This window comes from Hemitrygon akajei, chromosome 11, assembly GCF_048418815.1.
Source record: "Hemitrygon akajei chromosome 11, sHemAka1.3, whole genome shotgun sequence".
NCBI lineage: Eukaryota > Metazoa > Chordata > Chondrichthyes > Myliobatiformes > Dasyatidae > Hemitrygon > Hemitrygon akajei.
Window position 1 is genome coordinate 133,345,492 of NC_133134.1, and position 24,263 is coordinate 133,369,754.

Sequence of the window (24,263 nt, forward strand, 5' to 3'; positions counted from 1 at the left end):
TATTAGATCAATGGAAAATGATGCAGGAGAGATAGTAATTGTGGACAAGGAAATGGCAGATGAACTAAATATGTATTTTGCAGAAGTATGTATTGTGTGGAAGTCACATGCAGTATGCTGGAAATTGAAGAGTGTCATGGGACAGATGAGAGTTCAGTTGTTATTCCTTAGAAGAAGGTGCTTGGGAAGCTGAAAGATCTGAAGGTAGATGAGTCACCTGGACCAGATGGACTACACCCCAGGGTTCTGAAAGAGGTGGCTGAAGAGATTGTCGAGGCATTAGTAATGATCTTTCAAGAATCACTGGATTGTGGAATTATTCCAGAGGCCTGGGAAATTGAAAATGCCACTCCACTCTTCAAGAAGAAAAGGAAGCAGATAAGGGGAACTTATAGGCCAATTAGCCTGATCTCAGTGATTGGGAAGATGTTGGAGTAGATTGTTAAGGATGACAATTCATGCCTGAGAAATCTGTTGGAATTCTTTGAGGAAATAACAAGCAGCAAAGACAAAGGAGAGTCAGTGGATGTTGTGTACTTGGACTTTGAGAAGGCCTTTGACAAGATGCCATACAAGAGGCAGCTTGGCAAGGTAAGAGCCCATGGTGTTACAGGAAAGGTACCAGCATGGATAAACCATTGGCAAAATTACGGGAGACAAAGAATGGGAATAAAGGGAACCTTCTCTGATTGGCTGCAGCTGACTGGTGGTTTTCTTCAGAGGTCAGTTTTGGGGCCACTTCTTTTTATGTGTTATGTCAATGATTTGGATGATGGATTTGATGGCTTAATGGTCAAGTTTTCAGATGATACAAATATAGGTGGAGGTGCAGGTAGTGTTAAGGAAGCAGCAACAACTTAGACAGATCAGGACAATAGGCAAAGAAGTGGCAGATGGAATATAGTGTCAGTAAGAGTATGGTCATGCACTTTGATGTGGATCTCTCCTGGCAGCTACATCACTTGTCCTTTTACTGGTTAGCTTCTCATGGTCCAGAGACCCAAGATGTCTGTCTAGGTGAAACAGCAATTCACATACACTTCATTCAGTTTTGTTTATTGAATTCAATGATCATCTCCATTCAATCATCAAGATAGAATGGAGATGCCATAAAGCAGTCATCTTTCACATATTCACTATCCAACTCTCACTCTGGCACCTCTCTTCTTGATCTCCTACATTGCTCCAAAGTACCTGACCTAAGTTTGAGGAACAGCATTTCATCTCACTCCCCATGGTACTTTATATCAAATTTAGACATTTGAGAGCATTGCCCCTTTTTTATCTCTCCCTCCACAGAAGTGGCTGAATCTTATTTTTCATCTGTCTCTAAATACAATTTTTAAAAATAATTGTTAATTAGGTCTGCATCCTATCAGTGACATGTTTTGCTGACTTGCTGTTCTACCATGCATTCAACATTGTTTGGTTGTGTTGCTTGATGGAAAAGTTCTCATGATATCGGATAAATGCCTTCTCTGAATTATTGTTACAGACCTTTACAAGCAGATAAGGCACTGCATTAAAGTCTGATCAAAATGTGAAACCTGTTACAATGCAGCACTGGCTTGGTGCTGGATTGAAGTGTCAGCCAAGATAGCGTTTAAGATTTGGAGAAGACTTAAACATCTCAAACTTATGATTTAATTCCTTTCTTCTTGGTGAAAAGAGATTACTATTTAAGTTGTAAAATCTAAGAGGCCAAGCTTGAATAAGCTTGTAAGTGATACTTATTTATTAGTAAATCACATTTTTGAGGCATGGAAGAGAAAAATAAAAACTAATTTAGATAAATACACTACAAATTCTATGATAGCAACTGCTCTTTGCACTGCAACTGTCATGAACATCTAATCTAAAGCTGCAAATTCAAAAACAAAAGTAGCACACCTGCTGTTTGAAACTTGAGATTGAAACACCAGCTTTCTGGTTTCGACTGTGTCATCTGATCTGCCTCTCTTTCACTCTCAGTTCACCGACACTGGCCGTGATGATGAAGTTGTTGCATCGTTCATCTTTAGGTCACGTTATCCTTGGGCACAGAGTCAGCCACACTGTGAGATTGGGAAGTCTGCCAGTCTTGCTCCTGTCTTGAGCAATTTAATTAGAGCTAACCCATTGTAGACTGCAAATCAGGATGTCTTTCAAGTGCTTTCACAAAGAACTCAGTCTTGCCTCTATTTCAGAAGCAACATTTTATTTGGGAAGCACTGATCTTTCATTCTGACGATTTTATCTCCTGCAGAGTCATTGAAATTCTCCTTGTTCTGTACTATCGTTGCTACAAAGGCTTTGCCACCACCAAATGTAATGGTGCAGAGTTTGTAGGTTGGAAAGTTGAACAGCATTCATACAAGAGTAGGCACACCAGTGTAATCCACCATGATGGCAGTGAGATCAGATAGCACTCAGGCTACAGAAGACATTTATCAAAGATGTTGCATAGATTAGAAAGTATTATCTATAAGGAGAAATTGAGAAAACTTGGATTGTTTTGTTTAGAGCATCAGAGGCTGAGCTGTGACCTGATAGAAATACTAACACGATGGTGTAGTGGTTAGTGTAACACATAGATAGCGCCAGAGATCTGGGTTCAATTCCTATCACTGTCTAAGAAGGTTGAACATTCTCCCAGTGACCAGATTTCCTCCAGGTGTTCTGGTTTCTGTCCACATTCCAAAGACATGCGGATTAGTAAAAGTTGGTATGTTATGGGCATGACATGTTGGCACCAGAAGCATGGTGACACTTGCAGGCTACCCTGGTACATCCTTGAACCGTGTTGGTCATTGAAGCAAATGATGGATTTCATTGTATGTTTTGACGTTTTGATTTACGTGTGACAAATAAAGCTAATCTTGTTAGCTGATGGGAAGCATAGGCAGGGTAGATAGTCAGAGAACTTTTCCTTGGGTGGAAATGTCAAATACCAGAGGGCATAACTTAAAGGAGATGTGAGAGACAAGTTTTTTACACAAAGAGTTGGAGGTGGTGGAAACAGATACAATAACCGTGTGTAAAAGGTATTCAGATAGACTCAGGGACTGGCAGGAAATTGAGGGATGTGCTGTATCCAGGCAGATGGCATTAATTTAACTTGGCTTTGTGGTCAGCATGGGCATGGTAGACCGTAGGGCCAATTCCCATTCTGTACTGTTCTATGTTCAGTGTTAATACACACAGTACATCACTATATGAGTCTTATGCTTGCATATTTGTCTGATGACTTAAACATTCCCCTAGAAACATTTGTCTTTTGTTTCAGCTGTTGCCTCTCAAAGTTAGATCACACCAAGCTCAACCTTGTGTGATGACACTGATACATTAACAGCTCTGCCAGAGTAAAACCTGATGAAAAGTGTAGTTTGGCATAGTATTTAAAGAAAAAGCTAGTTAAGAAAAGATCTATAAGATCATAAGACATAGCAGAATTAGGGTCATTCAGCCCATCGAATCTGCTCCACCATTCCATCATGGCTGAGTTTGTTATCACTCTCAAACCTAGTTTTTTGCCTTCTGCCTGTAACCTGTGATTCCCTTACTACTTAAGAGCCTAGCAACCTCTACTTTAAATATACCATTGATTTGGCTTCCCCAGCAATCTGCGGAAATGAATTCCACAGAATCGCCACCCTCTGGCTAAAGAAATTCCTCCTCATCTCTGTTGTAAAGAGAGGTCCCTCTATTTTGAGACTGTGTCCTCTAATTCTAGACTGTCCCACTATAGGAAACATCCGCTCTATCTAGACCTTTCAACATTTGACAGGTTTCAATAAGATGCCCCCATTCTCAACTCCAGTGACTACAGATCCAGAGCCACCAAATGCTCCTCATGCATTAACTCTTTAATTCCCAGAACCATTCTCACAAACCTCCCCTGGACCCTCTCTGATGCCAGCACATCCTTCTAAGATAAGGAGCCCATTATTGCTCACAATGCTCCAAGTGCACGCTGAACAATGCCTCATAAAGCCTCAGCATTACGCCTTGCTTTTATATTCCAGTTCTCTCAAATGAATGCTGCCATTGTATTTGCCTTCCTAGCACCAATTCAACCTGCAAGTTAACCTTTAGGGAATCCTGCATGAGCTCTTCCAAGTCTCTTTGCACCTCTGATTTCTTAATTTTCTTCCCATTTAGAAAATAGTCTATGCCTTTATTCTTTTTACCAAACTGCATGACCATACACTTCCCAACACTATCTGCTACTGCTTTGTCCCTTCTCCTCATCTGTCTAAGTACTTCTGCAGACTTCCTGCCTCCTCAACACTATTTGCCCTTCACCTTTCTTCGTAGCATCTGCAAACCTGGCCATAATGCCATCAATTCCATAATCCAATTCTTGATATATTATGTGAAAAGAAGCGGTCCCAACACTGACCCCTGAGAAAGACCACTGGTCACTGGCAGCTGACTGAAAAAGGCCCCCTTTAATTCCACTCTTTGCCACCTTCATCATGAAGCTAGAGTATCCCTGGAGCACTTTGTCCTCTGAGACCTTTCTTAGCATGTACGCAGATATTTTTACTGACCCAGGATGTTGTGGACAAATCAAAAAATTGTTGATACTAACACATCACAAGGCTGTCAAGTAAATATGGTGTCAGATGAAGAAGGCCTGCAGTGGCTTCACTTCATATGGAGTTTCAGGAGATTTACTGGAGTATGTCATTACGGACACCTGCAAATTTCCACAGATCTACAATGGAGAGCTTTCTGACAGGTTGCATCACCACCTTATATTCAAATTCTAATTTGCAGTATTGAAAATGCTACAGGGGGTTGTATCTCTGCGAGCACAAATATGGGTGCGACCCTCCCCATCATTGAAGTCATCCTCAGAAGCAATCCCTCAAGATGGCAGCATCCATCATTAAGGACCCTTACCACCTGGGACATGCATCTTTTTGTTATGACCATTGGGTAGAACGTACTGGAGGCTGAAGACTCACACGCTGTATGTGAGCAACAGGTTCTTCCCTTTCATCATGAACGGTCCATCAACACTGCCTCATTACTTCTCTTCTGCATCATTTATTTATTATAATAATGCTTATGTCTTACTCTGTACTGCTACCACACAACATCAACTTTCAGCACATTTGTCAGTTATAATAAACTTGATCCTGATTCTACAATTCTGCCAGAATTTCACACCAAGGAAAGGATCCATTTCTGCTTTTTGATGGTAGATTCTACAGTCCTGACTTATCCGATCATAATCCATTTTGAGTACACATCAATAAGCAAATTGAACTGATAATTTTCTCTTCAGCATAAATTGATGTGGACATATTGGAATAATATTATTCTATGGCCATAGTAGTCTGGGTGGCATTTTCCTGCTTTACTGTTGAGCTGTTCATGTGGAAGTAAATTCCTCCAACTCTCTGCCAATATTGAGCAAATACAGTATACAAACACATAGCAATGCAGTTGTATTTGTGATTTCCACTATATTCAACGTACGTAATGTCTACATACCCTTCCTTGAGAACCCTTGAAATAAGTAATCTCTGTCCTGATTTCAATTGGTAAACCCTCCAAATGGTGAAATTGTGGTAAAAGATTTTTTAGACACCTCTCCAGGCAAACCCGTGCTCTAGACGTTTATCCATAAAACCACTCCAGTACACAGCTTGAAGAGATAACTGAGCACTCTAATGGGGTGTGAACCCGGAAAACCTCATCTGTAAGTTATGGAACAGAAATTGATCTTTTACTGCCTGTATATAGCTGTTCATAGGGCAGAGAGTCAGCTCCAGCTGTACAAAATGCGACCTTTGATTTTTTCATTAAATACATGTCTGCGCCATTTTGAAAATGAGTGTTGCCGTTTCAGAAGCCAATATAACATTTTGATTTCTTGCTCAAGCACGAGGAAATCTGCAGATGCTGGAAATTCAAACAGCACACACAAAATGCTGGTGGAACACAGCAGGCCAGGGAGCATATATAAGGAGAAGCACTGTCGACGTTTCGGGCCGAGACCCTTCATCAGGACTAACTGAAAGGAGAGATACTAAGAGATTTGAAAGTCTCTTAGTATCTCTCCTTTCAGTTAGTCCTGATGAAGGGTCTCGGCCCGAAACGTCGACAATGCTTCTCCTTATAGATGCTCCCTGGCCTGCTGTGTTCCACCAGCATTTTGTGTGTGTTGTTTGATTTCTTGCTTCCTCTTTTTGATCTGAGCCATCAAACCTACGCAAGGTGAACTTACTCTATATTTTGGCGATTCATTGTTGAGGCTTTATTTTCTGCTTTAACCACTTGTCTTTGCAGCCACAGGAGTTTAAATAGGTTTTATAATCCTGCTTATAAAGGTGCAGCACAGATTATTTTTAACTTCTGTGATTATCACCACCAATTATAAAGTATCCTGAGGTGAAAACTGCTGGAAACCAGAGAAATTTTAATTGCCACAATTCTTGCAGGGCATGGGAGTGTTAAGTAAAGGTGATTCTTTCTAACAGTAGGGAATTCATTGTATATGGCACTTGTATCATATAAAATAGATGTAATGGTGTCACAGAGTTTTCTGACCATATTGCCAATGCCGATTAACTGGACTCTAAAAATTCACATGCTTTCCTCAGCCACATTTTACTTAAGTGTGCACAAGGAAAACGGAATAGCCCCTGTCACCACACCGTTCTGAAGCTCAAACAATAAACATTGCTAGTTCTGTACAGAATAGTCTAGTTGAATCCTGATACTGACCAATTGGCAGTCTTGTGTCTCTTCACATTCTTAATTTGCATAATCAGTCACCAATCGCCACACTACAATAATACAAGTATTAATAGTCAATAGAATCTCCACGTTAAAGGCCAATAGTACTTCAGAAATAGTAAAGTAATTGACCAATAGTAAGTGTCACCCTAGAGGCCCTCATCTGAATATTTATTTTGACTTGATATGCCAAATGTCTCCCGTTTCCTGCTGTGGAAAGAGAAGTTACACTCTTCAAAGAGCTCTCTTCAAAGGCTGTCTTTTCTGGACTGACTTCTCACTATCTGTAAATCATCTCCGCCTGGACATTACATTAGTGTTTACCTTTCTTCACCTTCCACAACTTGACTTCCTCTGATAACCGTACACTGATGCACTCTTCCAGGGGCTGTGTTCAGTGACATTTCATAGAAGGCACAACACCCGAGGGACCCTCATCAAATCACATACAGTTCTCCCAGGGACTAAGTATACAGAATACATGGTACCCATGTGCTAAATTCAGAGAATGTACTGTTCTCTAGAGGCTTTGTCCGTTGAGTGGACAGCACTCTTGGGGTTCATTTCAGGGAATGCCAAGTGTTCCAGGGTCCAGATTCAATACTGGTGCTCTGGAATTTAGTTAGAAAAGTGCTGTGAAAGGAAGTAGGGCAGGTTGTTCCACTGCAGCATAATAATTTATTTAATGATGGTGATGGTAGTGCCTTTGAATTTCATGAGGAGATACCAACAGCCTCTTGGTAGTTATTGTGTCCTGCTTGTGTGCTGCTGATATCATTTTCCACTTTTTGCCTAGGCTTGATTCCGATTAGTGTATGAGATGTCACAACAACTGTTACCATCTCCTGGGAGTACAATAATGGTAAACATCAAGCATGTTGGCGGCAGATGAGTCGCTCAGAACTAATCAACTCATTCAGAAGCCAACAAGTGTGGCAAGGAATACTTCACGTGGCAAACAGCAACTGGAGTTAGCGCAGCACAACAGTAAAAATCTTGCTACACATGGGCATACTAACTGTATTGTGCTCTAAGGAACAGCAGATGGAATTGAAAATTACAATAATCTTTAACTGTTACCACCTTAGATTCAAATTATTGTCATATATTCCAGGCTGCCATGAAATTCCTTGCTCGCATTAAACTATTAAACTGGACATGACAATAATAAATCCTATTAAATAAAATGACAGCAATAGTCACAACTAACTATAAATGCAACAACAGTGAAGAAAAAGTCATTGGTTGAAGCAATTAAAGGGTCAAGCACTGGTATGAGATTCTCCTGCAGCTTTGTACCAGCTAGAACCAAGGTGATTAACCTCCATCAGCCGTAACTATTTTATTTTATGCTGGGTCTGACAAAAAACAGAGATTTCCATCCTCGTTCCTGGTAACGTTATGATCCATTTCATGTAACTCCTGGTCTAAGTGCTGCAACAGTGTCAACAAGCCATTCTCAACCTCCCTGTTGTATTCAGCTCTGTTCATGTGTGGAACAGAGTTGAAATGCTCTTGATCGAACTTTAACAGCATTATCAGACAGTAGGTTGTTGGTGAGTAAGTGCTGCCAGAAAGCATTGCCAATAGCAGTTCCATTGCCTAGTTAGTGCTTGAAAGTAAGTTGACAAAGCAGTTATTGAATAAATTGGATTTCTCTTATGATACGAATGAAGACTTAACTGGGTAATTTTTACCCTTCATCAGATGCAGACTGTATGCTGGGCTGGGAATATATGACAAGGGGAGAGGCTAGTACTGGAGGTCAGGTTTACAGCATTATAATAGGGATCTTGTCAGAACCAACCTCTACATTGCCTATACCTAGCCACTTGTCAGATTGACTGGAAGCCACCTTCTGAGGTAGAGTGGACTGGAATGAAGGCACAGTTGAATCATCCATTTGGCACTTCCTAGACTCTCCCACTATTAGAAACATCTTCCCCATGTCCACTCTATTTAGGCCTTTACAGTATTCAATAGATTTGAAAAAGATTCCCCCCCCCCCCCCCATTCTTCTAAACTCCAGTGAGTACAGGCCCAGAGCCATCAAACGCTCTTTAACGTTAACTGCTTCATTCCCAGAATCATTCTCATGAACCTCCTCTGGACCATCTCCAATGCCAGAAAATTCTTTCTTAGGTAAGGGGCCCAAACACAGATCAAGGAATGCAAGAATAGGTATTTGGAAATACATATTCAAAAATCTTTCAAGACGGGAAAGCAAATTGGTAATTTAGTTAGGAGAACCCATGGGATCCTGAGTTTTGTGAATTGAAATAATCAATTAAAATAATGCTAAAACTTAAAAAATTTCAATTGACAAATTGTGTCACCATGGGAAAATGCTCAAGCCTGGAAGCAAATATCAAGGTGGTTTACTAAGATCAGAATGAAATGGAACTATTCAACTTTGTGAAGTGATTGGTAAAGCCAAAATTTTAAGAGAGAAATTTAATTTCTGCCAATGCAAAGTTATCATGAATCCACTGAAGGTCAGACAGCAATACATCTCATATCCTGCTCTGTAGCTGAATTCGGCACTAAATTCATCATGCTAAACTGAGACTGGCATAACATGTTGCCCCCACCGATTCATTTGAATATAGGGTTTCTGATGTGAATGGAAATACAAATGAAGCTAAGTGGTTTTATTTATCCTAGTACATAAATCAGGCTATAGTTTGTCAGTCAAATGCACCTTAAATATACAATGTGTATATATACTATGTGTATGTATGTGTGCCAGTGTGTGTACGTGTGTATATATATAATGCAGTTTATTAATTTGTAACCTTTCTGTCATTTAAATTTACTTCAACTGCTTTTAAATGTAATTGATTATGCATGGCATTTAGAAATAGCTAAAAAGGCCTTTGACAGAATGAGATGTTAAAAGGTTGTCAGAATAATTCTGGGTCAGACCTCAGGCTCAAACTCATGGGCCTGCTTGCCACCCACGATCGTTGTACCTCCTGTGATAGTCACTGTTCCTAGGTCTGGAACTTCGCTAGACCTGCATAGTTACATTAGGTTACCCTGGATGCAGGAATCGTGTAGGAGTGAATCTGAGGCAAGGGACACATCAAGGTGTGCAAAATGTAGCTCAGTAAGGAAGCTGGAGGGGAAATAGGGTGAATGTTTTCACATGTAGGGTTCAATCTGGAATTCACTTTTTGAATGAGTAGCAGCACTCTTCTGTAAAAGAAAAATGGCTATTCAATCTACAATGTTCATTTCAGCTTTTTGAAAGGGGTAGACAATAATTAGTGTGCCCATCTTTTCCTTATAGTCAACTAAGAGTTTCACCTATTTAATAATTTCCTTGATGAAACCAATAAAGAAATTTACTTCAGACCCATCAGCACATTACCAACTCCTTGCATAACATGTCAAGTTCAAAGTACATTTTTCAAAGTGCATTTCACCTCAAGTTTTGCCAGTTTCCTGAAGTTTGTGATTACTGAGTGATCCACCACAAGTAACTGATTTATTCTATCAAAACACTTAAGAGACTTTTACATCTCTCGATTTTTTCTTTGACTTTCACCAAGGTGAACAAATCCAGTCTCTTCAGTCTGCCCATTTAACTGAAGTTTTTCATCTTTAGCACAATTCAATTAAATCTCCTCTGTATTTTCTCTGTGACCCAGACATCCTCTATAATGAGTAATGTCTAGAAATGAATGCAGTACTATATCTGGAGCCACAACAATGCTTTTGAAAGGCAGAACATTAAAGGCAGAGCATTTACACTTGATGCCTGTGTCATTAAAGCTAAGGATCACTGCCACCCTCGAAGACTGTGCTATGTTCATTTTTCTTGAACTTTCTTCAAATTAGAATATTTATTCTGTATTCTCTCTCAAAAATTATTTTACACCTGTGTGTATCAAATATTAACTCTTAACAAATTTGGCTGTTTCATCATTGTGAATACTCAACTGGAGTCATTTTCCTTCTTCCTCTATACTTATTGCAATATTTGCAAGTTTGTTGTCATATACAAATGCTGTAATTATCCCTTTTTATGCACAGGTCCAGGTTTTTAAGTCCAAATGCTTAACTCCCCTCCCCCAATAAATATTATTCCACACTTGCCACTAGAGTGAAAATTGGCTGTTCACCACTCCTCTCTGATTTCTGTTCCATGGCCAAGCAGCCTTTTAATGTAGTGGCATTAATTTTCCTAATGAGTCTATTATGTGGTATTTTATCAAAGAAATATCTTTTGAAAGTACATATTCTCATCAACCACATGACCCTAATCAACCCTCTCCATTACTTCTTCAAAGATCTCGATTACGTTAGTCAGACATGATTTGTCTTTCACGTGTCTACATTGACTTTCAATTATTGGCCTATATTTTTAAAATGCCAATTCATTTTGTCCTAGGTTATTAACTCTCAAAGATTCACCATTATTTATTTTAGGTTAACTGACCTATAATTATTGGAGTTATCCCTTGCCTGAAAAATCATTTCCACTCCACTGGGGAAGTATGAGCAATTATCACAAGAGGTGTTGAAAACCCATGAATTACAACTTCTCCCTCTATAAGTCACACTGCTCCAGTGCAAGCAGCATAATGTTGCCCACTTATTTATATGGGAGATAACTAGACAAGCAGGATATCTCTGATTTGCATTGGTGGGTTTCCATTTGACCTTCTTATAACAAACAGTTAAGTGTTCCTACAGAAAATATTATAAATATTTAGCAATTCATTCAGCACTCCTGAGGAGAGGAGCAGAATTCAGGTTTTGGTTCAGCGATCTACTATCAAAAGGGATTTTTCCATAAATTTCCCTTGAGTTGCTGAGCATTTCCAGAAATCTGTTTTTGATTGCAGCTGCATGAGTTTTCTTTCAAATCATGAAGGTAATCAATCGGAACGAGCTCCTGTTCTTTAAGGCAATGCCTGCATACCATTGATAGTTCCATGGTTAATCTTGTGCTTTCTTATGTCCCATCAAAAAAGTGTGACCCAATAAATGGATATGCAGGGTACTTGAAGCATTTGCCTCAGGCTGATTTTGACCAATGCAGTTTGGTGACTATTTGAGGCAATGCAGGTAGCGCAAATATTTTTGTCAGGTCTACATTGTTTAATGGGTGGTGTGAAGTCAAGTACCGTAGATTCCGGATTATAAGCCGCTACTTTTTTCCCACGCTTTGAACAGCTTTGAACACTGCGGCCTTTACTACGGTGCGGCTAATGCATGTTTTTTTTTCATGCCGCCAAAAACATTTTGCCTCGTAACAGTAGACCAATAAAATTGATGAGTAGTTCACAGAGGTCCAATGAAATTGTACGATAAATCAAGCGCACTTTCACAATTAAATTATTGTAAATCAGTCATTTGTACTCACCCTCATCAACATGGAAAACACTCGAAGAAAAGCATTGTGCTGCCTTTATGGCAGTTATTTAGTTTATAATATTTTTGCTTAGTAATTCATTTGTTAATATTTTCTAGTTAAAGTTAGAAGTGTTTTAAGTATATTTGTTTTCTGTACTACATCCCGGGATGCTATGACGTCACATCCGGTTTCGCCGCGTCTTCTGGGAAAATACCGGTTTGCGATAAACGGAAAGGTGGGGGGGGGAGCACATTAGACCCGCGCGAGAACGCTGCTTTTAAGTTAAAGGCGATCAATAACTTTTCCTGGTAGGCTGCAGTATATATTTTTTTACCAGTCGTTAGGAGATATTGGAATGTTGTTCGTGCACTGTTCAGTAAAAAAGTATACGCAACGTAATTTGTGTGTTACCGATACGTATGTATATTTAAAAGTAGCCGTGTTACAGTCACGGTTCGAAAAAAAGCATTTGCAATATGTATTTGTTTATGTTACCATACGGATTTAATTAAAAGTTAAAAAATCCTCACGTGTAATATCTTTCTGTGTAAATATCTCATATTACAACGTGGGACACCTGCGGCTTAAAATCCGGTGCGGCTTGTACAAGTACAAAATTGATTTTCTTTCTAAAATTAGAGCCTGCGGCTTTTAATCAGGTGCGCTCTGTAGTACGGAATCTACGGTAATGTGATATAGCATGCAAACTTTAGCATGCTTTGATAATCCTCACCAGCTCTCTGGAAAACAAGGATTTCTGGGTGAGAGCTGTTGGAGCTGATGTGACATTGAAAGTGACAAGAGCTGGTTGGATAGTGAATTTCAGGTTTGGATTCAACGTTTGCAAGGCTGATGAAAGAATGTCAATGTAATGTTAACCAAATTTCATGCTGTTTAGCTTTCAGAAAAATCAATTTGTGCCCACTTGTGTCCAGGGGATGTGCTTGGTACGGGAATGAGAATTGCTTCAGGTTTTTAAAGGCTGACCAAAAAAAAAAAATCCTATCTTCTACCTCTCATCTGCCCGGCCTTTATTCTCATATTATGTTTGCCTCACAATTTCCCTCCACAACTCCCGACCTCATCCCTTGGTTCCCTCACAATCTACAGTGTTTCTTCCACTCCATTTGATCTCCTGTTTCCTTCACTTTGTAATCCTCTCCCAGCTGCCATCCCTTTACCCTCCCTCAAACTCCTATCCCCCACTCCGATATATTGATCATCTGTAGAGACGTAACAGACTAATGAAATTGGCTAGTAGAGGAAACCTGCTCCATGCCGCAGGCTCCATCCAAGGGTACATATGTAAACACTTTTTCATGCTAGCTGATATGTATGGGGATGTTTGGATGGAAATGTGTTTTTGTAAGCCCCAGAAATCATGTTTACAAGAATAATGTTCATTTACATAGCAACATTTCCTGGAATCAGGATGTTTCAGTCAAATGTCATTGCTGGAGTAATTCAGATAAATGCAGACGACAGGACTGAGTCTAATGGACAGCATTGATTTTAGTAGCATTATTGGGATAGACACAAATCAGGACTTAGCTGAGACAACAGATGGGGTCTCACTAATACTGTATCAAAAGATTCTGCTCTTCGGCACTGCAGCACCCCAGCAGAACTGCACCAAAGTTTTAGTCAGGAATCTGACGCCAATTCCCAGCGGTGGCTGGAATCTATAATCTTCTGATTGTCTCGATGGTAACTTCATTGAACTGCGACTTGTGTTCCCTAGGTTTAGTTAAGAAACGTAGTCTCCTTCAGAGGGACTGATGATAATCTTTCATGGTTTGAATGGATGTTCTGCTCTTGGGAAAATTATTGATGATGACTGTCTTTTCAAACCATTGAGCATCCAAGATGAAAAGCAATTACCATCTAATTGTCTTCTCTCAAGTAAACCTGCTGTCAGATAAAAGGTAGACACTTAATAGCGCACAAAATAGTGAATTTTAAAAACAGAATAAAATATATTTGTTTTTTCCAGCTTCCTGAAGCTCCCTAAAATTCAACAAAATTGGTAGCTTTAGGCAAAAGGATATTTAAGCTCATTAAAATTATGGTAACTACTCCAACAGGACATATGATTCTGATGTAATAATGATAATAGTTCTACGTGTAGAGTCAAATTTAGTTTGCTATCACTGTAGTGTATATTTTAAAAATTTAATATATTAACATACACTTAAAGAAGGTTTGCAACCTTACTTTTTTTCTCTTGTTATTCAGCAGTGTCTAAGTTCAGAAATGAATTTTAATTCTGTGGTTCTTTAGTTTTTTGACCTACTCGAGGTTCTGCACATGGATGCAGTTGATGCTCTGTTTTCCTATGAGTTTTTTTTAAGTACAGTCTCAGAACTAATCCAAATAGTAATGAGTGGCCTTCTATATTATATTTCTGGTAAGATTGTGGTACGTGCGAATGTAGTGGCCTTTCAGGGGCCAAACCAAAGGTGCTTTTCTCTTTGCAATTTTTTCTATGATCCAAAGACAACTCTGCTCCAAGAACATTGGGTACTGCAGGGCGACTCCATCACCGAGCTGATCTAGTGTCAGCAGCACAGCCACCTGAGGTGTCGACCGAGATGGTGAATGGGTCAGCCGAGGTGTCAAAGGAGCTGGTCGGGATATCGGAGCAGCCAGTGGGATATTGGAGAAGCCAGTTTAGGTACAGAGGAGCTAACTTGGCTGCAGACTGTGTTGCTGCCCGCTACTGTGAAGCATCGGAGCTGGTGCGCTATAACCATGGGAGATTGTCTACTCTAGGACATTTCACTTGCGATCGCAAGACTCTGATGGACAGTGATAAGTCGCCGCAAGCCTGTTATCATTGTCTGGTGGAGGGATGGTCGACATGGGAGCTGTGTAACCTCAGCTTTAGTGAGAACTAGGACTCAAGCCTCAGGTGTGTCTGCTGCTGCAGACCGAGTGAGAGACACAGAAATGCTACAGCATGGTTGAGCTCGGCTGGAGCCTGGCCTCTCCTGTAGTACTGCCCTCCTGTGGTTGAGTGCTGGAATGACAGGCTGGATTGCGTGCAGCTGTACACTGTTGGGAGACTGTACCATCAATTGCTGGACATTGTTGCTCGAGTGAATATACTTCTTTGCTCGGTATTTTGAATTTATGGTGCTATTTTTGAATGTTTGTTTGTTATTTTGAATGTTTTGCACTTTGGCCCCAGAAGAATGTTCAGCTGTATGTTTATCTATGGTTTGAATGATATTTAAACTTTATTTGATTTGATATATAATCATTCAGCAATTGTCAATGACTGATAAGTAACAAACAGTACAGTTGAGAGTGGGTGGCAGAGGTAGGGACTGCTGCTACTTTCTTTTTGGTAATATGGCCGACAAGATGGTAGAAATGTGATTAATTTTTGATCCATAAAGGAAAAGTAAGCAGGAAGGAAAGTGAAAATTCCGTCCCATTTATTAAAATTGTCAAATGTTTTTCCTTAAATAAAAATGTTATACCATGGCAAAAAATAATTCTGGATTTTCAGAAATAGGCAATATCCGGATAATGAATGTGTTCTGTTTTTACAGATGTCTTTTAAATTGATTTTGTCCGTAAAACAGAACATGCACAAAGATCTCTCAATATGGTAACTGTATCTCCACAGTATTGTGATAAATGGAATCAAAAGTATATAAGACTGATAGGAACCTCTTCCAACGTGGGGTGATTGATAAGTTTGTGGCCTAAGGTAGAAAGAGGAAATTTTAGAAAACCTAGCACATTTATTTTTTAAACATAGTCCCCTCTTACATGTACACATTTAGTCCAGCGGTCATGGAGCATACGGATCCCTTCTTTGTAGAAGTGGTCCACAGCAGGGGTGATTGATAAGTTCGTGGTCTAATGTAAAAGGAGATGAGTTATTAACTTCAAACTTTCTGCATTATCACTCAAAGAGTTGAACTGCATGTGCACGTAACGAGAGCGTCTTGGACCTCCAGATGGTCCACAGCAAGGGTGATTGATAAGTTTGTGGCCTAAGGTAGAAGGAGATAAGTTATACAGGTCTCGTTACACGCACGTGCAGTTCAACTCTTTGAGTGAAAATGCAGGAAGTCTGAAGTTAATAACTCATCTCCTTCTACATTCAGCCACAAACTTATCAATCACCCCTCGTAAGATCTTTGCCATGTTATTTAGCTGACCTCAGTAATCTCACTTGGACTGAAGAAAACCTTTGACCTTGTACTTGTAACACAGGTGAGGGAAGGACCTGCAGGGAAAATAAGGAAGAAGAGGGGTTTAATTTAGGAAGGGTTTCTGTGGGGAAGGAGCAATTTTTAAAATCTCTGTAACTGATCATCATGCAATTCAGTTTATCATAATCACAGGACAATTGTTAATAATTAATAATGGAACTTGGCATTATAGTGTTTTAGTAGAAACTCTAAACAACCATAATATATACACCTTCATAAATCTTATTCTGATTAACTATCAACACAAAGTGAGTAAACTTTCAAGGGTCATGAAATCTATTAAAGTATTCCACAGAAGCCATAATACTTGAAACTCTCAGGTTATGACGCAGATCATTCTTCTTGTGTTATATTAAATAACTAATATTCGGTTCGATTGAATTTTAATGCCCTTTTTCGTCATTTCTGAGAGCATACTGATTCCTCATTGAAGTGGAACTTCAGACCACACTCCTCGGGTTTCTCAGTCTAAATGATATTCTCTGTATAATCTAATGCAAAAATGTTGAACTATTTTACATTTTTAAAAATGTAAAATGTAAAAAAGTATAGAGGTACCAAAGTGGTTCGACAATAATCATTAAAGTTCTGACATCGAAGATTCCTAACATCTAGACGATGGGCATGGGGCACAGGACCCAGAAGTCTGAAGTCCCTCACCACCATGTTCAAAAACAGCTATGTACTTCCCTTCAACCATTCAGTCCTTGAAACAACTTGCACAACCCTAATCAGTACCTCAGTTTAGTAACACTTTGATCACTTTTACATTTTAATGGACTTCTGTATTTTTGTTCTAATTATGTTCTTTAATTTATAATTTTTATATGATATGTTTCTTGTGAATGTTGTTTCTGTAGGGCAACATGTTGTGATGCTGCTGCATCATTGCACCTGTCTGTGTATTTGTGCTTAACCTTGAACTTCAATATTTATGGACTGTATTTAAAATCTGGCCTTTTCTTTTATTTCTTTAAAAGGGCTTGGCTGTAACAGACAAGACCTGCATTTATCAGAATCAAGTGTAATATCACCTGCAAATGTCATGAAATTTGTTGTCTTTGCAGCAGCAGTACAATGCAATACATAATAATATATATAAAATAGTTAAATTAAATAAGTAATTCAAAAATAGAAATAAAAATGTAGAGGGGTAGTTAATGGTTTCAATGTCCAATCAGAAATCAGATGGCAGAAGGGAGGAAGCTATTACTGATGAGTTGAGTGTGTGTCTTCAGGCTTCTGTACCTCCTTCCTGATGGTAGCAATGAGAACAGGGCGTGACCTGGGTGATGGGAGTCCTTAACGATGGATGCCGCCTTTTTGAGGCATCACTCCTTTGAAGATGTCCTGGATACCAGGATGGAACTAACTAAATTTATGAATCTCTGCAACTTATTTCAGTCCTGTGCAATAGTCTCCCACAAACCAGGCAGTGACGCAGCCAATTAGAATGATCTCCATAGTACATCCGTAGAAACTCCTGGTTGCCTTTTGTGAGGTGATGGAGTTCTGGTTCTGATTCAGTACAAGTCAATTGAATACACTTCTTACCGGTAAATTTCAGGACTTCGATCCAGTGATGAATGAATGGTGATCTATATTCAAGACTGGACTATATGCAGATTGCATGTGGTGATAATCCCATCCACCTGCTGCCCTGATTAGCAGTGGAAGCTCAGCAGTATGGAAAGCACTGTTGAAGCACGCTGCTCCATTACAGAGTGTGGACAGAATATCCTGCAACCACAGAACAAACATGGTGGAGGGGAACTAGTGCTGAGAGTGGATGACAGGAGGATTTTCTTGTGCATACATGGTATCAAGTTTCTTTGAAGTCATACCCTTGACTTGTTCCTCGTAGCTATTGTAAAGACTTAGGGGAAATCAGGAGGTACATCACACCCAATAGGATATCCACTCTCTGTGCCATTGTAGGAACAGTATTTCTGGGCAATTTTGACTCCCACGATGTTCACAAAATTAGGACTAGAGTTAGCTTTATTTGTCAAATGTACATCGAAAGAGTGAAACATACATGAAATATACACGAAAGATATGCTAGTGAAGTTTAAGAGACTACTAGACAGGTATATGGAGGAATTTAAGGTTGGGGGGGGTTATATGGGAGGCAGGGTTTAAGGGTCTGCACAACATTGTGGGCCGAAGGGCTTGTACTGTGCTGTACTATTCTATGTTCCATGAAATGTGTTGTTTTGCATCAACGATCAACACTGTCCAAGCATGTGCTGGGGGCAGCTGGCAAGTGTCACCATGCTTTTGACACCTAAGTAACACAGCCCAGAACTTACTAACCCAAACCTGTATGTTTTTGGAACATTGGAGGAAACTGGAACAAGAGGATACCTACAGGGTTATGGGGAGAATGTTAAAACTCCTTACAGGTAGCAGCAGGAATTGAACCCCGAACGCTGGTGCTGTAAAACTTTCATTGAATGGGGGAACCGCTCGCACAGACCATTGTCCTGAGGGTGATAAGCCATGGTCCGTCGCAGTTTGACCCCCAGGTCACGGGTTGGATATGAACTGCATCCCTTGGTGTGAAGAGATATCCGGTGGGATGCCGAACCGAGTAATCCTCGTGCCTCTGTGGTTGAAATGGACAACAGCAGCACTGCCTCTGTCCAACATGTGGTCCTATCAATGATGGTGAGGAGCTGAGTAAACCTGCGTAACAGGGGGAAATGGTGCAACCAAATCCACCTTCACCGCTCAGGGACCTCAAAGGGAGTTAAAGGAGCCTTGGCGTGTTGCTGCACTTTCGCATGTTGACACACCGAGCAAGCACTAGCCCAATCCCTGACACCCTCCTTAAGCCCATGCCACACAAACTTTTCTGTCACCAGTTTCTGCGATGCCCTCCAGCCTGGGTGAGAAAGCCCACGGACCACATTGAAAATGCACCACCGCCAGCTTGCTGGCAGAACCGGACTGGGTCACCCTGTTGACACATCACACAGTAGTGAAATGCCACTGTCACCAAAAGCAACGTCCACCAATTTCAACCCTGTGTCTGCCGAACGCAGCGCCTGCACGCTCTGGTCTGCTGCCATCCAGGCCCAAATGGACAGCACCAGCGAAGGACCAGGAAGGGCAGTCAACTATGAGGTTATTCTTCTCTGTTTCATGCTGGACGTTCGTAGTGAACTCTGAAATAAAAGGAAGATGGCGCTGCTGTCAAGCATACCAAGGGTCAGAGACCTTAGCCATTACGAATGCTAGGGGCTTATGATCCACAAAAGCTGTAAATGGACGGGCCTCTAGGAGAAAACGAAAATGCCGCATTGCCAAGTAGAACCGAGAAAAATTCACAGTCGAATGTGCTGTACTTGTGCTAGCAGGGGCAAAGGTGACAGCGACAAAAGGGAAAAGGCAGCCAAGTGCCGTTGACTAACTGCTCACGTACGGGTGCCGACTGTGTAGTCCGACGTGGCTGCAAGGGTATGTGCCAACAGCGTTGCATTAAATAACACCTCGGAACACCTTGGCCCTTTCCTTCAAACCGTCCATGATCTGCTTGGCCACTTGCTTGGCTCTGAAGCGCCTCACAGAGGGGGTGCATGTGCTGAGAGGGTTTGGAGACAAAATGGTGATAAAAGTTAACCATGCCTTAAAACCTCTGCAGGACCTTGATGGTGACTGGCTGAGGGAAGCATTTAATGACTTCAACTTTAGCCAGCAGGCGATCTGCCCCTGCTGCATTTATACTGTGTCCAAGGAAATTGACCATGGATAGTCCAAACTGGCACTTTGCTGGGTTGACGATAAGACCATGCTGACTAAGGTGTTCGAAAAGGGTTCTCAAGCACAAGAGATATTCGTCCCTAGTAGAGCTGGCTGCCAAAATGTCATCTAGGGAAACAAACAGGAATGACAAATCCCTGACAACACTGTCCACGAGGCGCTGAAATGTCTGGGCCACGTTCTTCAGCCCAAAAGGCATGTGAGGGAACTCAAACAAACCAAACGATGTAATAACAGCAGTTTTAGGAATGTCACTAGGGTGGACAGGGACATGGTGATAACTGGGAACAAGGTCCCCCTTTGAGAAAATAATTTTCCCAGCCAGGCAGACAGTGAAAATCTGGATGTGTGGGATTGTGTATTGGTCAGGGTTCGTGCCATCGTTGAGGTGGCAATAATCGCCACACGGACGCCACCTGCCCCCCCCCCCCCCCCCAGTTTTCACAGAATGTGGAGACCAATATAGGAGTGCCGACAAAAATTGATGCAAGTGTAATTACTTCTAACGTAAACTTTATTCTCACAGCACACAAATAGGGACTTTGTAGATATCTATATATATGTGTGTGTGTGTGTGTGTGTGTGTATCCCTAAAACCTCACTCCCCCCCAAACATCATAACATACAACGTAACACATAACATATGTGGCAAACTTAAACTTAACTGTCCGGGTGAATTCTACCTAATGAAATTAAACTGTCCCTACAAGTTTCGTAATAATCAGTTCCGAGAAAGAGGTTGCTCTATTTCTCAGTAAAATCCCTCCAACTGCACTTTATCACTAAGACTAATGTTAAACCACCTCAGTTTCTTTATACACACCAGCCTCTAATACAAAGGGGAAAATAGTTCAAAGTTTTTTTTTACATTAACATTTGCAGAGCATATTGTTTTGACTTGGCCTTGGAGTCTAGTCTGAAATTCCTCTTTGGTAAGGAATTACAACACTCAGAAGATGCCACAAAGGGTATTAAAGTTCATGTTCAAAATCCATTATCAGCCCCAATTTCCTCTAGCCAAGTATTCCAAAATAATTTCACTGACAAATCAGGATTTTCAAAATGCTTCAGGCAATGATCTGCATTGCTTAATCTGCAGTTTTGGGAGTGAAAGTATTGAAGTGCAATAATAGTTCTATTTCCATTCATGAAACTTTTCTAGGAAGATTGATATTAAAGACATTGATGTTTTTATACAAATAAAAGGAATCTGTTGATCAATCTCTTATCATCTTCTTCCATTTGTCTCCTGCACTATAGTTTCAGAGGAAAGCTACTCAAGGAGTTCCACAACAAAGCAGTCAAGTTTTTGAAAGTGAAATGGTGACCAAATATCTCTAACGTATCCATTCCCCTTTCAAACTGCTTTCAGATAGAATTTGCTCATTTATTTTATGCAGGATTAATCCCAGTCACTATTCTGATGAAAATGCTAATCAAATAACAAAGCTCTTGAGTAAACATGTCTTCAAACCAGCAGCAGATGTAAAACTATTTTCATTGTTCTGAAAAACATCGCAGTTCTCTGCGTGATTCACCTCCCTTGGTGTGTTCTGGGTCAAGTATAATCTTGGGAACATAGTGATTAAGTGATTTGTTCAAATTCCATTACAGAAGGTGGTTTTGTCATGGTATGAGTTAATCAGATACTATGCCTTTTGAACTAATTAATCTAATTCATTTAGAGAGGTGATCCTACATCCCTGCTGAAAAGATTTTTGAGTGTTACTTGATTTCACTCTGCGTTTTACAAAAAAAAGAGCTGGAATCTCCTAAAATAGCTTTCTGTACCAGAAATTTGTGTATGATAATTCTTGAACAATGTCATATTTCAATGTTCCTTTATAAATTCAGTCAAGTGATCAATGCCATTTGGGAGGCTTTGTTTAAATCCCTGTATTCATAATGATTATCTTTCAATGTGCCAGCAGCTGTATGAAGCTGTTGATCTCTGGCTAGCTCAACATAATGTGCACTGAGATAGAAAATTCCCACTAGATGGTGCTAACAGGAGGAATGGAAGACATTAACATGTTCAAAGTGGATTTTAACTGTGGTCACTCAGATTTCAGATGGTTCTCCAATACAGTCTGGATTACACCCTTCAAGAACAGAGGATGAGGATATCAATATCAAATATCTCTTAGTGATGGAGATATCCAGTGTCTGCGAGCTATTCATTTTAAAAAAATTAAAGTTTGGCTTAGAATAAAAGTCACCAATTGAACTTCATTGTGGAAGACGCTCTAAGTTGAAATTGCTAACAACCCTTTTTGAAGACCTGGTTATTCAGAATGTTCTCTGAAAACTTTTTTTTAATTGTAATAACTTGTAAAAGGAATTTCCAGAATGATCTATTGGCTATAATCAGTCATGAATCTGAAAAGTAACACACAGTCTGCATGGAGAATTCTGTGTGTGAAGATGATTGTTAGAGGAGGGGGAAGAAGGACAAAGATGAGTGAATGGGGGGGCTGGGGGAAGGATGAGAAGGACGGTCAGTGGATCAAATGGAGAAGGGAAGGGAAAGGTAAAGAGGGAAGGGTAAAAGAAAATAAAAGTGGGTGTGTTTACTTAAAGTCGGAAAATTCAAAATTCATACCGATGAGTTGTAGATCACCCAGGCCAGAATATAAGATGTTGCTCCTGCAGTTTGCGTTCGGCATCATCTCGGCAGTTATCCCAAAATGTATCCTGGTAAACATCATTCTTCATTTACAAGCAATAATCAGTCTACTGGAGGAACAGTATCTGTGGTGGGCATGAAGGAAGAATGGTTAAGTTTTGGGTTGAAACCCTGCATCGGGACCCAAAAGGTTCAGCAATTCCTTTCATGCTCAGTTACTCCAGTGGATATTATTATCTTAATAAATAATATTTCTTTGCACTGGACTGCTACCACTTAAAACAAAATTCACAACATATAAGTCAGTGATAATAATTCTGATTCTGAGATTGTTCCAGGTTTCAGGTTCTTGCAGTCTCCTATGTCTCCACTCTTCTACCTTTTAGATTCTAAGTTCTCTGAATTAGAGTGAATATTTTGAAATTCTGTCAGTTAAATACAGAAGATTATTATTATTATTATTCCATAAAGCAATTTGGGCAAGTTTCCTTTATTAAGAGAATTAATGATGTTAAGTTATGATGTTAGGCAGGTAGGAGGAACAGTATTTGTTTTAGAGTTAAAACTTCATTTCAGTTGAAAAGTCATTCCACCAATGCAAATTCAACAGATTGCCTTAGACAAGTTACAATGTGGCTTCGTACTGGTCCAACGATGCACTTATCTTGTACCATGTCCAAGGGGTGTGAAATCACCCAGAGCAGCTTTATCACCATTGGTTTTGGCTGAGTTTGACTGATCGTGGCAAATGGGCATTGGAGTAGATGAGGACGGGGATGAGGGTTTCAGTGAATTTGAGCTAAGGTGGAGAAGGACTGAATGGAGTTCTAGATGCATATGTTGTCACAGATAGGCACTACTGAGGATTAAATAGGGTGCCAATAACCTGACACCTAGCATTAAGTTTTACCACTTGACATTAGGCTTAGGTCCATAAAATGTCAGTAATTATTTCTGCAGTGCCATTGGAATTTTTTATGCTATTACCCTTGAAGTCTTATGAATTGCTGAACGATATTTTCATGATACTAATATTTAGCTCTGTGGCCAGTTTAAGTTGTTGTAATGTGAACAAAGTTGCCGGAGAGCCACTGAAGCTAATGGCTACAGCAGTGTTTTATTCAACAAATGAGACACTCTTGGAGGAAGAGGCCACTTCTACCCAATCTTATATGCTAAAGAACAAAGGTAACAGCAGGACAATTCTATAGTAATGAGATATCTACAATGCTTCCTTTGAATTACTTATTATTTCCACACCTGCTTCTTCTCCTGACACTGCAGACACCAAAATTAATGTTGATTAGTGTTGTTTGGTTTTCAATCAGCTGGTGTCCATAACTCCAGGAAATTATTGTTCAGGGTTGCATTTTAAACTTAATCTACAATCCATGTTCATGTCTGAAGATTGGTTGCTGAAGTTAATACTTGTCATATACCCTAACTGCAAAATATGCCAGAACAAAGTCTACCATCAAAGTTTTGCCTAACAACAAATGATTTTGTTAAAATACAAAATAGGGCCATATTGAATATTCAGCACAGT

General features: G+C 40.0%; 1 protein-coding gene and 1 long non-coding RNA gene across 3 annotated transcripts in view; one reads left to right on the forward strand and one right to left on the reverse strand.

The window, feature by feature from the left end:
* The window catches only part of LOC140736017 (cadherin-4-like), a 693,508-nt gene that overhangs the window by 505,106 nt on the left and 164,139 nt on the right, over window positions 1-24,263 (forward strand). The gene's annotated exons all lie outside the window — the stretch shown is intronic.
* LOC140736018 (uncharacterized) overlaps window positions 15,280-24,263 on the reverse strand; it is a 38,826-nt gene continuing 29,842 nt past the window's right edge. The window contains exons 2-3 of the long non-coding RNA XR_012100862.1: window positions 22,694-22,842; window positions 15,280-16,340 (exon numbers count right to left, since the gene is read on the reverse strand). This is a non-coding gene — a long non-coding RNA (uncharacterized lncRNA). The remainder of the gene's footprint in view (window positions 16,341-22,693; window positions 22,843-24,263) is intronic.